This window comes from Scyliorhinus torazame, chromosome 2 (assembly GCF_047496885.1).
Source record: "Scyliorhinus torazame isolate Kashiwa2021f chromosome 2, sScyTor2.1, whole genome shotgun sequence".
In the NCBI taxonomy this organism is placed as follows: domain Eukaryota; kingdom Metazoa; phylum Chordata; class Chondrichthyes; order Carcharhiniformes; family Scyliorhinidae; genus Scyliorhinus; species Scyliorhinus torazame.
Window position 1 is genome coordinate 188,740,251 of NC_092708.1, and position 12,762 is coordinate 188,753,012.

Consider the following 12,762-nt stretch of genomic DNA (forward strand, 5'->3'; position numbering starts at 1 on the left):
CTCCAACACCACCCCTCCCCATAAGACGTCCTTCATATCTAGCTCATTTTCTGGGGGCTCCGACTAGTACGTTTCATAAGACTCCTCAAATGCTTAGTTCAATTGCTGCGGCACCACCACCAGCTCCCCTGCACCATTCCAGACGTAAACAAACTCCCTCACTCTCTTACTCACCAGTATCGCTATCCCCCGGATACTCACTATCGAAGCCTAAGTGGAACACCTAACTCACCCAACTCTTCCAAAGCCTCACCTGGCTCTTCACCCTCAAACGTATCTCCTGCAACAGCACTACATTCGCTCTCAAGCTTATCAAATGCAAGAAAACTCTCGCTCGCTTCACCGGTCCAACCAACCCCCAACACGTTCCACATTACCATTCTGACCAGGGGGAGCTCACACCCACCCCCTTGTCAGTATGATCACTACCTCAGCGAGTGGAACCCAACCTAGTCTCCTCCCCTCGCTCCCGTTCACCAGCCAACTTACATTTGCTAGTGAGGCGACCCCTGCCAGAACTTCCTCCTCCTACATGCCCAATATCTAAAAAACAATACAATGTCCCCCCTCACACAGTTCCACCCAACAACCCAACATAATAGACTCCCAGACAAAGGGAGACAAACCCCAACACATTATCAAACATCCCCAAATCATCCCCTCCCAACCACAACCTGAAAGAAAAACAAAGTCCAAACTCAGTTCAGTCCCAGTCCTTCAGCCTTCATGAACACCTTCCCCTGCTCCGCAGTCTCAAAAAGTATAATAATAATAATCTTTATTGTCACAAGTAGGCTTACATTAACTCTGCAATGAAGTTACTGTGAAAATTATCCTTGGAGACAGTGGCGTAGTGGTTTTGTCACTGGACTAGTAATCTGGAGACCCAGGGTAATAATCTGGGAACACCTTCGAATCCCACACGGCAGGTGGTGGAATTTAAACTCAATACAATATCTGGAATTAAAAGTCTAATGACGATCATGAAACCATTGTCGATTGTCATAAAAACCCATCTGGTTCACTGATGTCCTTTAGGGAAGGAAACCTGCCGTCCTTACCTGGTCTGGCCTACATGTGACTCCAGGCCCACAGCAATGTGGTTGATTCTTAAATGCTCTCTGAATGGCCCAGCAAGACACTCAGTTGTATTCAACCGCTATGAAAACACAAAACAGGAATGAAACCGGATAACCACCCAGCATCAATGTAGGTACTGGAAAAAACAGCAAACCCAGCCCTGCCGACCCTGAAGTCCTCTTTACTAACATCTGGCTTGTGCCAAAGTTGGGAGAGCTATCTCACTAACTAGTCGAGTTACAGTCTGACATAGTCATACTCACAGAACCATACCTTACAGACGATATCCCAGACACCACTGTCATCATTCCTGGGTATGCCCTGTCTCACTGCCAGGACAGACCCAGCAGAGGCGGCAGCACAGTGGTATAGAGTCAGAAGGGAATCGCCCTGGGAGTCCTCAACGTTGACTCTGGACCACATGAAGATCTCATGGCTTCAGGTTAAACATGGGCAAGTAAACCTCCTGCTGATTACCAAGTACCAGCCACCATCAGCTGATGAATCAGTACTCCTCGGTGTTGAATACCACTTGGAGGAAGCACTGAGGGTGGCAAGGGCTCAAATATGCTCTGGATCGAGGATCTCAATGTCCATCATTGTACCAATGTGGCCAATGTACCACCATAGACCGAGCTGGCCGATCCCTACAGGCCATAGCTGCTAGACTGGGACTGCAGCAGGTGGTGAGGGAACCAAGACGGAAAAACATACTCAACCTCATCCTCACCAACCTGCCTGCTGCAGATGCATCTGTCCATGACAGTATCGGTAGAAGTGACCACAGCACAGTCCTTGTGGAGATAAAGTCCTGTCTACACATTGAGGATACCCTCCATCATTTTGTGTGGCATTATCTTCATGCTAAATGGGATAGGCTCAAACAGATCTAGCAACTCAAGACTGGGCATCCATGAGGTGCTGTGGACCATCAGCAGCAGCAGAATTGTATTCAACCACAATCTGCAACCTCATGGCCCGGCATATCCCCCACACTACCATTAACACCAAGCCAGGGGATCAACACTGGATCAATGAAGAGTGCAGGGGAGCATGTCAGGAGCAACACCAGGCACCCTGAAAAATGAGGTGTAAATCTGGTGAAGCTACAACACAGGACTACTTGTGTGCCAAACAGCATAAGCAGCAAGTAATAGACAGAGCTAAGTGATTCCACAATGAATGCATCAGATCTAAGCTCTGCACATCCAGCCATGAATGGTTGGATGGTGGTGGACAATTAAACAACTCATTGGAGGAGGAGGTTCCACAAATATCCCCATCCTCAATGATGGAGGAGCCCAGCAAATTTGTGCCCAAGGCAAGGCCAAGGCATCCACAACAATCTTCAGCCAGAAGTGCCAAGTGGACGATCCCCCCCCACCCCAGCATCACAGATGTCAGTCTTCAGCCAATACGATTCACTCCACGTGATATCAAGGACTGGCTGAAGGAACCGGATACTGCAAAGGCTATGACAATATTCTAGCAATAGTTCTGAAGACTTGTGCTCCAGATCTTGCAGCACCCCTAGCCAAGCTGTTACAGTATAGCTACAACACTGGCATCTACCCGGCAATGTGGAAAATTGCCCAGGTGTGTCCTGTGCACAAGAAACAGGACAAATCCAACCCAGCCAATTACTGCCCTATCAGTCTACTCTTCATCATCAGCAAAGTGATGGAAGGAGTCATCAACAGTGCTATCAGACTTCCGGGTGCAGTGATGACCAGCTAAGTCGCACATTTCGGCAGCTCCCGGTGGAACAGACTTTTGGGCTCTTAATAGGAGCACCAACGGCAATTTTAACGGCTAAAAACACTGTGCGGTAAACCAGAAGGGAATCCCCCCTGGATACGGATGGAAAAAGGAGAGGAAAGCGGCCAGATCGCGGAGGATCCTCTAGATCAGCGGCAAGGAAGGCAAGCACAAAGCAAGATGGCGTCAGAAGGTGGCCGTTTAGTATGGGGCCCTGACCAACAAGAGTTCCTGCGGCACTGTCTGGAAGAACTGAAAAAGGAGATGAAGAAGGAGCTGCTGGCCCCGATATTACAGGCGATTGAAGGGCTAAAGGAGGAGCAAAAGACCCAGGAGCAGGAGCTTCGGGTCGTGAAGGCAAAGGCCGCTGAAAATGAAGACGAAATACAGGGCCTGGTGGTGAAGACAGAGATGCACGAGACACAACACAAAAGGTGTGTGGAAAGGCTGGAGGTGCTGGAGAATAATGCGAGGAGGAAGAATTTAAGGATTCTTGGTCTTCCCGAAGGCGCAGAAGGGGCGGACGTCGGGGCATATGTGAGCACGATGCTTCACTCGTTAATGGGATCGGAGGCCCCGACGGGCCCGTTGGAGGTGGAGGGAGCTTATCGAGTTATGGCGCGAAGACCGAGGGCTGGAGAAATACCTCGAGCCATAGTGGTGAGATTTCTCCGCTATAATGACAGAGAGATGGTCCTCAGATGGGCGAAGAAAACTCGGAGCAGTAGGTGGGAGAACGCGGTGATCCGCGTATATCAAGATTGGAGTGCGGAGGTGGCGAGAAGGAGGGCAAGTTTTAATCGGGCTAAGGCGGTGCTTCACAAAAGGAAGGTCAAATTCGGAATGTTGCAGCCGGCAAGATTGTGGGTCACACACCAAGGGAAGCACCACTACTTTGAGACGGCAGAAGAGGCGTGGACATTTATTGTGGATCAGTAGCTGGAATAGGCGGGCAAGAAAAAGAACGTTTGGGACAAAGTGGTGGGGTGATTACGTGGGGTGAAGGGGGAAAAAGGGGGAGGGGATGATTTTTCAAGTGGTTAATCTTGCGACCCTGTAACTTTTTTCTCTTCCCCATGTTGTGGGGGAGGGGGGGGGGGGGGGGGAGGGAGGATGAGGAACTGTGAGCGCCGGTCATTAGGGGCGGGGCCAAGTGGGAAACGCGGGCTTTGTTCCCGCGCTATGGTAATCATGGCGGGAACAGGGAAGCAGGAAGGAGGGGGACTCGCACAGTGGGGGCCGAGGTCACGAGGGGAAGCCGAGGTCAGCCAGAGTTTGCTGGCTTCTGGGAGCAACATGGGGGGTGCAACTACGCTAGAAAGGGATCTAGCGGGGGGGGGGGGGGGGGGGGCGGGGGGGGGGTTAACTGGGTTGCTGCTGCTGGGGAGAAGGGGGAGCTGGCACGGGGTGGGGTGGTCGAGGCGGGAGGGCGCCGTCGGGGGGATATACGGATACGTGGGAACTGGGTGAGGAGCTGGATTAAAAAGGGGATGGCTAGTCGACAAGGGGGGGGGGGGGTAAAGAGCCCCCCAACCCGGCTGATCACTTGGAATGTGAGAGGGCTGAACGGGCCGATTAAAAGGGCACGGGTACTCGCACACCTAAAGAAATTAAAGGCAGATGTGGTTATGTTGCAGGAGACGCATTTGAAACTGATAGACCAGGTCAGACTACGCAAAGAATGGGTGGGGCAGGTGTTTCATTCGGGGTTAGATGCAAAGAACAGGGGGGTGGCTATATTAGTGGGGAAACGGGTACTGTTTGAGGCAAAGACCATAGTGGCGGATAGTGGGGGTAGATACGTGATGGTGAGTGGTAGATTGCAAGGGGAGGCGGTGGTTCTAGTGAACGTATATGCCCCGAACTGGGATGATGCAAATTTTATGAGGCGTATGTTGGGACGTATCCCGGACCTAGAGGCGGGAAAGTTGGTAATGGGGGGAGACTTCAATACGGTGCTGGACCCAGGGCTGGACAGATCGAGGTCCAGGACCGGGAGGAGGCCGGCTGCAGCTAGGGTGCTCAAGGACTTCATGGAGCAGATGGGAGGAGTAGAACCCTGGAGATTTAGCAGGCCTAGGAGTAAGGAGTTCTCGATTTTCTCCTATGTTCATAAAGTATATTCACGGATAGACTTTTTTGTTTTGGGAAGGGCATTGATCCCGAAGGTGACAGGGACGGAGTACACGGCCATAACTATCTCGGACCACGCTCCACATTGTGTGGACCTGGAGATAGGAGAGGAAAAAGAACAGCACCCACCCTGGAGAATGGACATGGGATTATTGGCGGATGAGGGGGTATATTTAAGGGTGAGGGGGTGTATTGAAAGGTACTTGGAGCTTAATGACAATGGGGAAGTTCAGGTGGGAGTGGTCTGGGAGGCGTTGAAGGCAGTGGTTAGAGGGGAGCTGATATCTATCAGGGCACATAAAGGAAAGCAGGAGGGTAGGGAAAGGGAGCGGTTGCTGAAAGAACATTTGAGGGTGGACAGACAATATGCGGAGGCACCGGAGGAGGGACTGTACAGGGAAAGGCAAAGGCTACATGTAGAATTTGACTTGTTGACTACGGGTAATGCAGAGGCACAATGGAGGAGGGCACAGGGTGTACAGTACGAATATGGAGAGAAGGCGAGCCGGTTGCTGGCCCACCAACTGAGGAGAGGGGAGCAGCGAGGGAGATAGGGGGGGGGTGAGAGATGAGGAGGGAGAGATGGAGCGGGGAGCGGAGAGAGTGAATGGAGTGTTCAAGGCATTCTACGAAAGATTATATGAAGCTCAGCCCCCGGAAGGGAAGGAGAGAATGATGTGCTTTCTGGATCAGCTGGAATTCCCTAAGGTGGAGGAACAGGAGAGGGCGGGACTGGGAGCACAGATTGAGATGGAGGAGGTAGTGAAAGGGATTGGGAGCATGCAGGCGGGGAAGGCCCTGGGACCAGACGGATTCCCGGTGGAATTTTATAGAAGTATATGGACTTGCTGGCCCCGCTTCTGACGAGAACCTTTAATGAGGCTAGGGAAAGGGGGCAGCTGCCCCCGACTATGTCAGAGGCAACGATATCGCTCCTCTTAAAGAAGGAAAAAGACCCACTGCAATGCGGGTCCTATAGGCCCATTTCCCTTTTAAACGTGGATGCTAAGATTCTGGCCAAGGTGATGGCGACGAGGATAGAGGACTGTGTCCCGGGGGTGGTCCATGAGGACCAAACTGGGTTTGTGAAGGGGAGACAGCTGAACACGAACATACGGAGGTTGCTAGGGGTAATGATGATGCCCCCGCCAGAGGGGGGAGCGGAGATAGTGGTGGCGATGGATGCCGAGAAAGCATTTGATAGAGTGGAGTGGGATTATCTGTGGGAGGTGCTGAGGAGATTTGGCTTTGGAGATGGGTATATCGGATGGGTACAGTTGCTGTATAGGGCCCCGATGGCGAGTGTGGTCACGAATGGACGGAGGTCTGATTATTTCCGGCTTCACAGAGGGACGAGGCAGGGGTGTCCCCTGTCTCCGTTATTGTTTGCATTGGCGATTGAGCCCCTGGACATAGCACTGAGGGGTTCCAGGAAGTGGAGGGGAGTGTTTAGGGGAGGAGAAGAACACCGGGTAGCTTTGTATGCGGATGATTTGTTGTTGTATGTGGCGGACCCGGTGGAGGGGATGCCAGAGATAATGCGGATACTTGGGGAGTTTGGGGATTTTTCGGGGTACAAATTGAACATGGGGAAAAGTGAGTTGTTTGTGGTGCATCCAGGGGAGCAGAGCAGGGAAATAGAGGATTTACCGCTGAGGAAGGTAACAAGAGACTTCCGGTACTTGGGGATTCAGATAGCCAAGAATTGGGGAACCTTACACCGGCTTAATTTAACACGATTGGTGGAACAGATGGAGGAGGATTTCAAGAGATGGGACATGGTGTCCCTGTCACTGATGGGTAGGGTGCAGGCGGTTAAAATGGTGGTTCTCCCGAGATTCCTCTTTGTGTTTCAGTGCCTCCCGGTGATGGTCACGAAGGCTTTTTTTAAGAGAATTGAGAAAAGTATTATGAGTTTTGTGTGGGCCGGGAAGACCCAGAGAGTGAGGAGGGGGTTCTTGCAGCGTAGTAGAGATAGCGGGGGGCTATCTCACCGAAGAAATACACCACAAGCCCAGTGGTGGTGGCAACACTAAAAATTTGGGGGCTGTGGAGACGACATAGGGGAAGGACGGGAGCCTCGGTGCGGTCCCCGATAAGAAATAACCATAGGTTTGTTCCGGGGAGAATGGATGGGGGATTTGGAGTATGGCAAAGAGCTGGGGTAGTACAACTGAGAGATCTGTTCCTGGATGGGACGTTTGCAAGTATGGGAGCGCTGACGGAAAAGTATGGATTGCCCCAAGGGAATGCGTTTAGGTATATGCAACTGAGGGCGTTTGCGAGGCAACAGGTGAGGGAATTCCCGCAGCTTCCGACGCAGGAGGTGCAAGATAGTGATCTCAGAGACATGGGTGGGGGATGGTAGGGTGTCGGATATATATAGGGAAATGAGGGACGAGGGGGAGACCATGATAGATGAGCTGAAAGGGAAATGGGAGGAAGAGTTGGGGGAAGAGATCGAAGAGGGGCTATGGGCTGATACCCTACGTAGGGTAAACTCGTCGTCCTCGTGTGCCAGGCTAAGCTTGATACAATTTAAGGTTTTACACAGGGCGCATATGACTGGAGCACGGCTCAGTAAATTTTTCGGGGTAGAGGACAGGTGTGGGAGATGCTCGAGAAGCCCAGCGAATCACACCCACATGTTCTGGTCATGTCCGGCACTACAGGGGTTCTGGGTGGGGGTGGCGAAGGTGCTTTCGAAGGTGGTGGGGGTCCGGGTCGAGCCAAGCTGGGGGTTGGCTATATTCGGGGTTGCAGAAGAGCCGGGAGTACAGGAGACGAGAGAGGCTGATGTTTTGGCCTTTGCGTCCCTAGTAGCCCGGTGCAGGATATTGCTCATGTGGAAGGAAGCCCAACCCCCGGGCGTGGAGACCTGGATAAACGACATGGCAGGGTTTATAAATTTAGAACGGATCAAGTTCGTATTAAGGGGTTCGGCTCAAGGGTTCACCAGGCGGTGGCAACCGTTCGTCAACTACCTCACAGAACGATAGAGGTAATGGAAAAGAAAGAAGGCAACAGCAGCAACCCGGGGGGGGGGGGGAAAGAGAGACCCGGGCGGCTCTCAGGGATGTCATTGTATATGTATAGGCATTTGTTTTAGGTAACGTATATTGGACTGTATCTTTGGAGAGTAACTAGTTTTGATAAGGCAGTTGCCATTTAGTTTTTGTTTATATATTATTTATTTATTTGTTTAAAACTGGCCACTGTTATTTATACTGTTTTATTGTTGTTAAAAAGAAAAACTATGTACTGTTATGTTTGGCCAAAAAATCTTGAATAAAATACATTTAAAAAAAAACAGTGCTATCAAGCGGCACTTAATAATAATAAACTTTATTAGTGTTAAACGTAGGCTTACATTAACACTGCAATTAAGTTACTATGAAAAGCCCCTAGTCTCCACACTCCGATGCCTGTTCGGGTATACTGAAGGAAAATTCAGAATGTCCAATTCACCTAACTGCACATCTTTCGGGACTGTGGAAGGAGACCGGAGCACCCGGAGGAAACCCACGCAAAGACTGGGAAAACATGCAGACTCCGCACAGACAGTGACCCAAGCCAGGAATCGAACCTAGCTCCCTGGAGCTGTGAAGCCACAGTGCTAACCACTGTGCTACCGTGCCACCACTTACTCAGCAATAACTTGCTCACAGACACTCAGTTTGGGTTCCGCCAGGGTCACTCAACCCCTGACCTCAATTACAGCCTTGGTTCAAACATGGACAAAAGAGCTGAATGCCAGAGGTGAGGTGAGAATGACTGCCTCTGACATCAAGGCAGCATTAGATGGAGTATGGCATCAAGGAGCCTTAGTTAAACTGAAGTCAATGGGAATCAGGGGGAAAACTCTCTGCTAGTTGCGGTTATATCTGGCACAAAGGAAGATGGTTGTGGTGTTTGGAGATCAATCATCTCAGCTCCAGCACGGTAGCACAGTTGCTTCACAGCGCCAGGGTCCCAGGTTTGATTCCCCGCTGGGTCACTGTCTGTGTGAAGTCTGCATGTTCTCCCCGTGTGTGCGTGGGTTTCTGCCGGGTGCTCCGGTTTCCTCCCACAGTCCAAAGATGTGCAGGTTAGGTGGATTGGCTATGCTAAATTGCCCTTATTTTCCAAAAAGCTTAGGTGGGGTTACTGGGTTCCGGGGATAGGGTGGAGGTGTGGGCTTAAGTGTGGGCTCTTTCCAAAAGCCGGCGCAGACTCGATGGGCCGAATGGCCTCCTTCTGCACTGTGAATTCTATGATTCTACGATTGCAGGAGTTCCTCAGGGTAGTATCCCAGGCCGAACCATTTTCAGCTGCTTCATCATAAGGTCAGAAGTGGGGATGTTTGTGAATGACTGCACAATGTTCAGCGCCATTTGCGACTCCTCAGATAATGAGGAGTCCATGTCCAAACGCAACAAGATCTGGACAATATCCAGGCTTGGGCTGACAAGTGGCAAGTTACATTCGCACCACACAAATGCCAGCCAATGACCATCTCCCACAAGACGAGGATCTAACCATCGCCCCTTGGCATTCAATGACATTACCATTGCTGAATCCCCCACAATCAACATCCTGGGAGTTACCATTGATCAGAAACTGAACTGGACGAGCCATATTAATACTGTGGCTAGCAGGGCAGGTCAAAGGCTGGGAATTCTTTGGCGTATAACTCACCTCCTGATCCCCCTTGTTCACCATCTACAAGGCACAAGTCAGGAGTGTAATGGAATACTCTCCACTTGCCTGGATGAGTGCAGCTCCAACAACATTCAAGAAGCTCAACACCATCCAGGACAAAGCAGCCCACTTGATTGCTCCTCCTTCTACAAATATTCAAACCCTCAACCACCAATGAACAGCAATAGCCGTGTTTACCATTTACAGGATGCACTACAGTAACTCACCAAGGTTCCTTTTGCAGCACCTTCCAAAGCCATGACCATTACCATCTAGAAGGACAAGAACAGCAGATAACTGGGAACCTCATCAGCTGGAGGTTCCCCTCCAAGTCACTCACCACCTGACTTGTAAACATATCGCCATTCCTTCACTGTCGCTGGGGCAACAATCTGGTATTCCCTTCCTAACAGCACAATGGGTGTACCTACACCTCAGGGACTGCAGCAGCTCACCACCACCTTCTGAAGGGCAATAAATGCCGGCCCAACCAGTGACATCCACATCCCGTAACTTAATTTTTAAAAAGTTATGCGTAACTCTCAACTTCACCCAAATCACACGTTACTCTTGCACAATGTTGCCTTCGCCCTTTGAAAGCCACCCACCATCTAACCAGCTCTACCCGGAGGCCTTGGTATATTCGAATACCACTGCCGGCCCACCCCTCCTTTTGATTCTGCTTTGCGCATCTCAGCACCTTCTCCTTCATTTGGTAGCTATGAAAACAGAGTATCACAACTACAACAACTCTTGGTGGTTCATTGGCCTTTAGTTTCGGCCGGAGCGAACAGTGAGCCCTATCTAGCTCATAGAGGGAGGGGTCCTTCCCCTCTCCCGGCAGCTTAGCGGACATCTCTGCAAAGTACTCCCGTCAGCCTGTGACTCTCCAGCCCCTCAGGCAGTCCTACGATCCGCAAGTTCTGTCGCCCTGACCCGTTCTCCACCTCCTCCACTTTGGCTCTCAGCCCTTTGTTGCTCTACTCCACCCTCCGCAGCTCCTCTCCCATGAGATGAACTGGTCGCTGTGCCATGGCAAGGCCTCCTCCACTACCCCCTTCAACACCTCTCCCTGCTCCTGCGCCGCCATCAATGCCTTTCCAAGAGCCTCCTTTATCGGGGCAAGCCTATCATCCACCAATTGCTGAAGCAAACCATCATCTCCTTACCCTGCTTCAAAATGCTTGGCAAACTGCCGCTCAAAATCCACTGCCATCACCTCAACCAGCTTAGCTGCCGTAATGGGTGCAAACTTTCTACCGCCATCTTTCCACCAACAGAACTCCGCACTGAACTCGAGCTTGCAGGCGGACTCTCGCTCGCACCTTTCTGTCCTGTAGTTTTACGTTGGGTTTCAACATCATTTAGTTACCATCAATCATATGAAATTTCCCCCCCAAATCTGTTTGAAAAGGGCCAAAATCCGAAAGCTCTAGCAAAAGCCATCCAACATGTGACCGCCAACAACATGTCGCCAGTGGAAGTCCTCGCACTGTAGGGATTCTGTGGACAGCTACTCAAACTGCTGACGGTAACAACTTTCAATCTAAAAGGCCTATAAAACTTACAACTTTAACAATTATTAATTTCTATAAAACACTGACTCGGCTCCACCTTCAGGTCTGCGTGCAGTTTTTGTCCATCAGGTGTATAGTGTAGATTTACCAGTAATAGGGATTGTAGCCATGAGAAGTTCATATGTTGAAGCAAAATAGCATCGATGGGCGACAGGGGAAGCAACATAAACACACAAGGAAGCAAGGAATAGAAGGCTAGGTTGACAGGGTGGGAGGGAGTCCGGCGCAGCGTAAACATTGGATGGACCAGTTGGGCTGAGCATAGACCCCACATGACTGGTGACACAGTCACTGGAGTAGAGGGGACCGGGAGATTCCATCTCGGATTTTTTTCTGTCTAAAAATATGAAGGGCTTTGTTATAGCGAATGGGGAAAGTTAATTCCCCTCTGGTTGGAGGGTTCGTGATGAGAGGAATAAATCAATTATAAATTGATGGAGAGGTTTGCGGGAATTTATTCATACAAGGTGGTCAGAGCAGAGACTGCTTTGCCCCTGGGAGTGATTGAGGCAGAGACCAGTGCATATTTAAAAGGAAAGTGGATAAATATTTGAAGGAGGGGAGGGGACGTCACAGGGTTACATGGAGAAACCAGGGAAAAAGGATTACTCCAATGCAGTGACGGTCTAAACACTATGCTGAACTGTTAAAAGTGTTGTCTCCAGGGGCTGGCGATATGTATACAGCCCATAGCCTGTACACAAACAGCGAATGTCACTGACTCACCGTATCCCTGAGTAGAGATCAGCTGCTCGCTATGGGCGTCAGTCCAGGAGGCTTGAGCCTGTAAAGTATTATTAAAATACAACTGGTCACTTTTTATAACCGGATTACTGAGGAAACATGAGTCAGTCAGCTGTCACCGAGATCATCGAATTAACCTTGAATGGTGCCTCAACAACAGTACACCGATAAATTAACTCTGTTCAGAAGCAGCATGTTTATCTGCTCTTTAACAGTGCACTGAGAGAGGCTGCGATTAGATAGGTAACCACTCAGATTCCTATCCAGGTGTCACTTCACTCAAAGCATAAATCCTCCCTGGGGGCCAGCACTCTCCAGTAAATTTAGTGATTGGCTGAATTATCACCACAGCAACTAGTCAACTTCTATATTTGACTGGTTGATGGACCTTTGATTGCAGGTTGATGAATGCTGTAGGGATCCATCCAAGTACAGCCTCAATAATGTGAATAACTGTTAACACTGATGGCTTCAGGACAGTGCCTACGATGCTCGTCTCCAATGGCGATAGAGGCCCTCAGAGCCAAATAGCAACTAAATGGACGAGGGTTCCTGGGATGAGGAAACCCATGGCCACCTGCTCGCTTCAAGTAGGGAACTCTGATTACATTCCAAAGTTCTGTTGAAGTACTGAATTAAACCGGATCGCCAGGCAAGAGTTAGACGCTCGGAGCTAGACAAGAGTCTCATTAAGATGGGTCAAGCAGTCACAAAGGATGCTATTTGTGACTTTGATCAGGGATGTTTAAGTGTTGCGGTCGGGTGGGCAACCAATGTGGGGGTGGGGCAC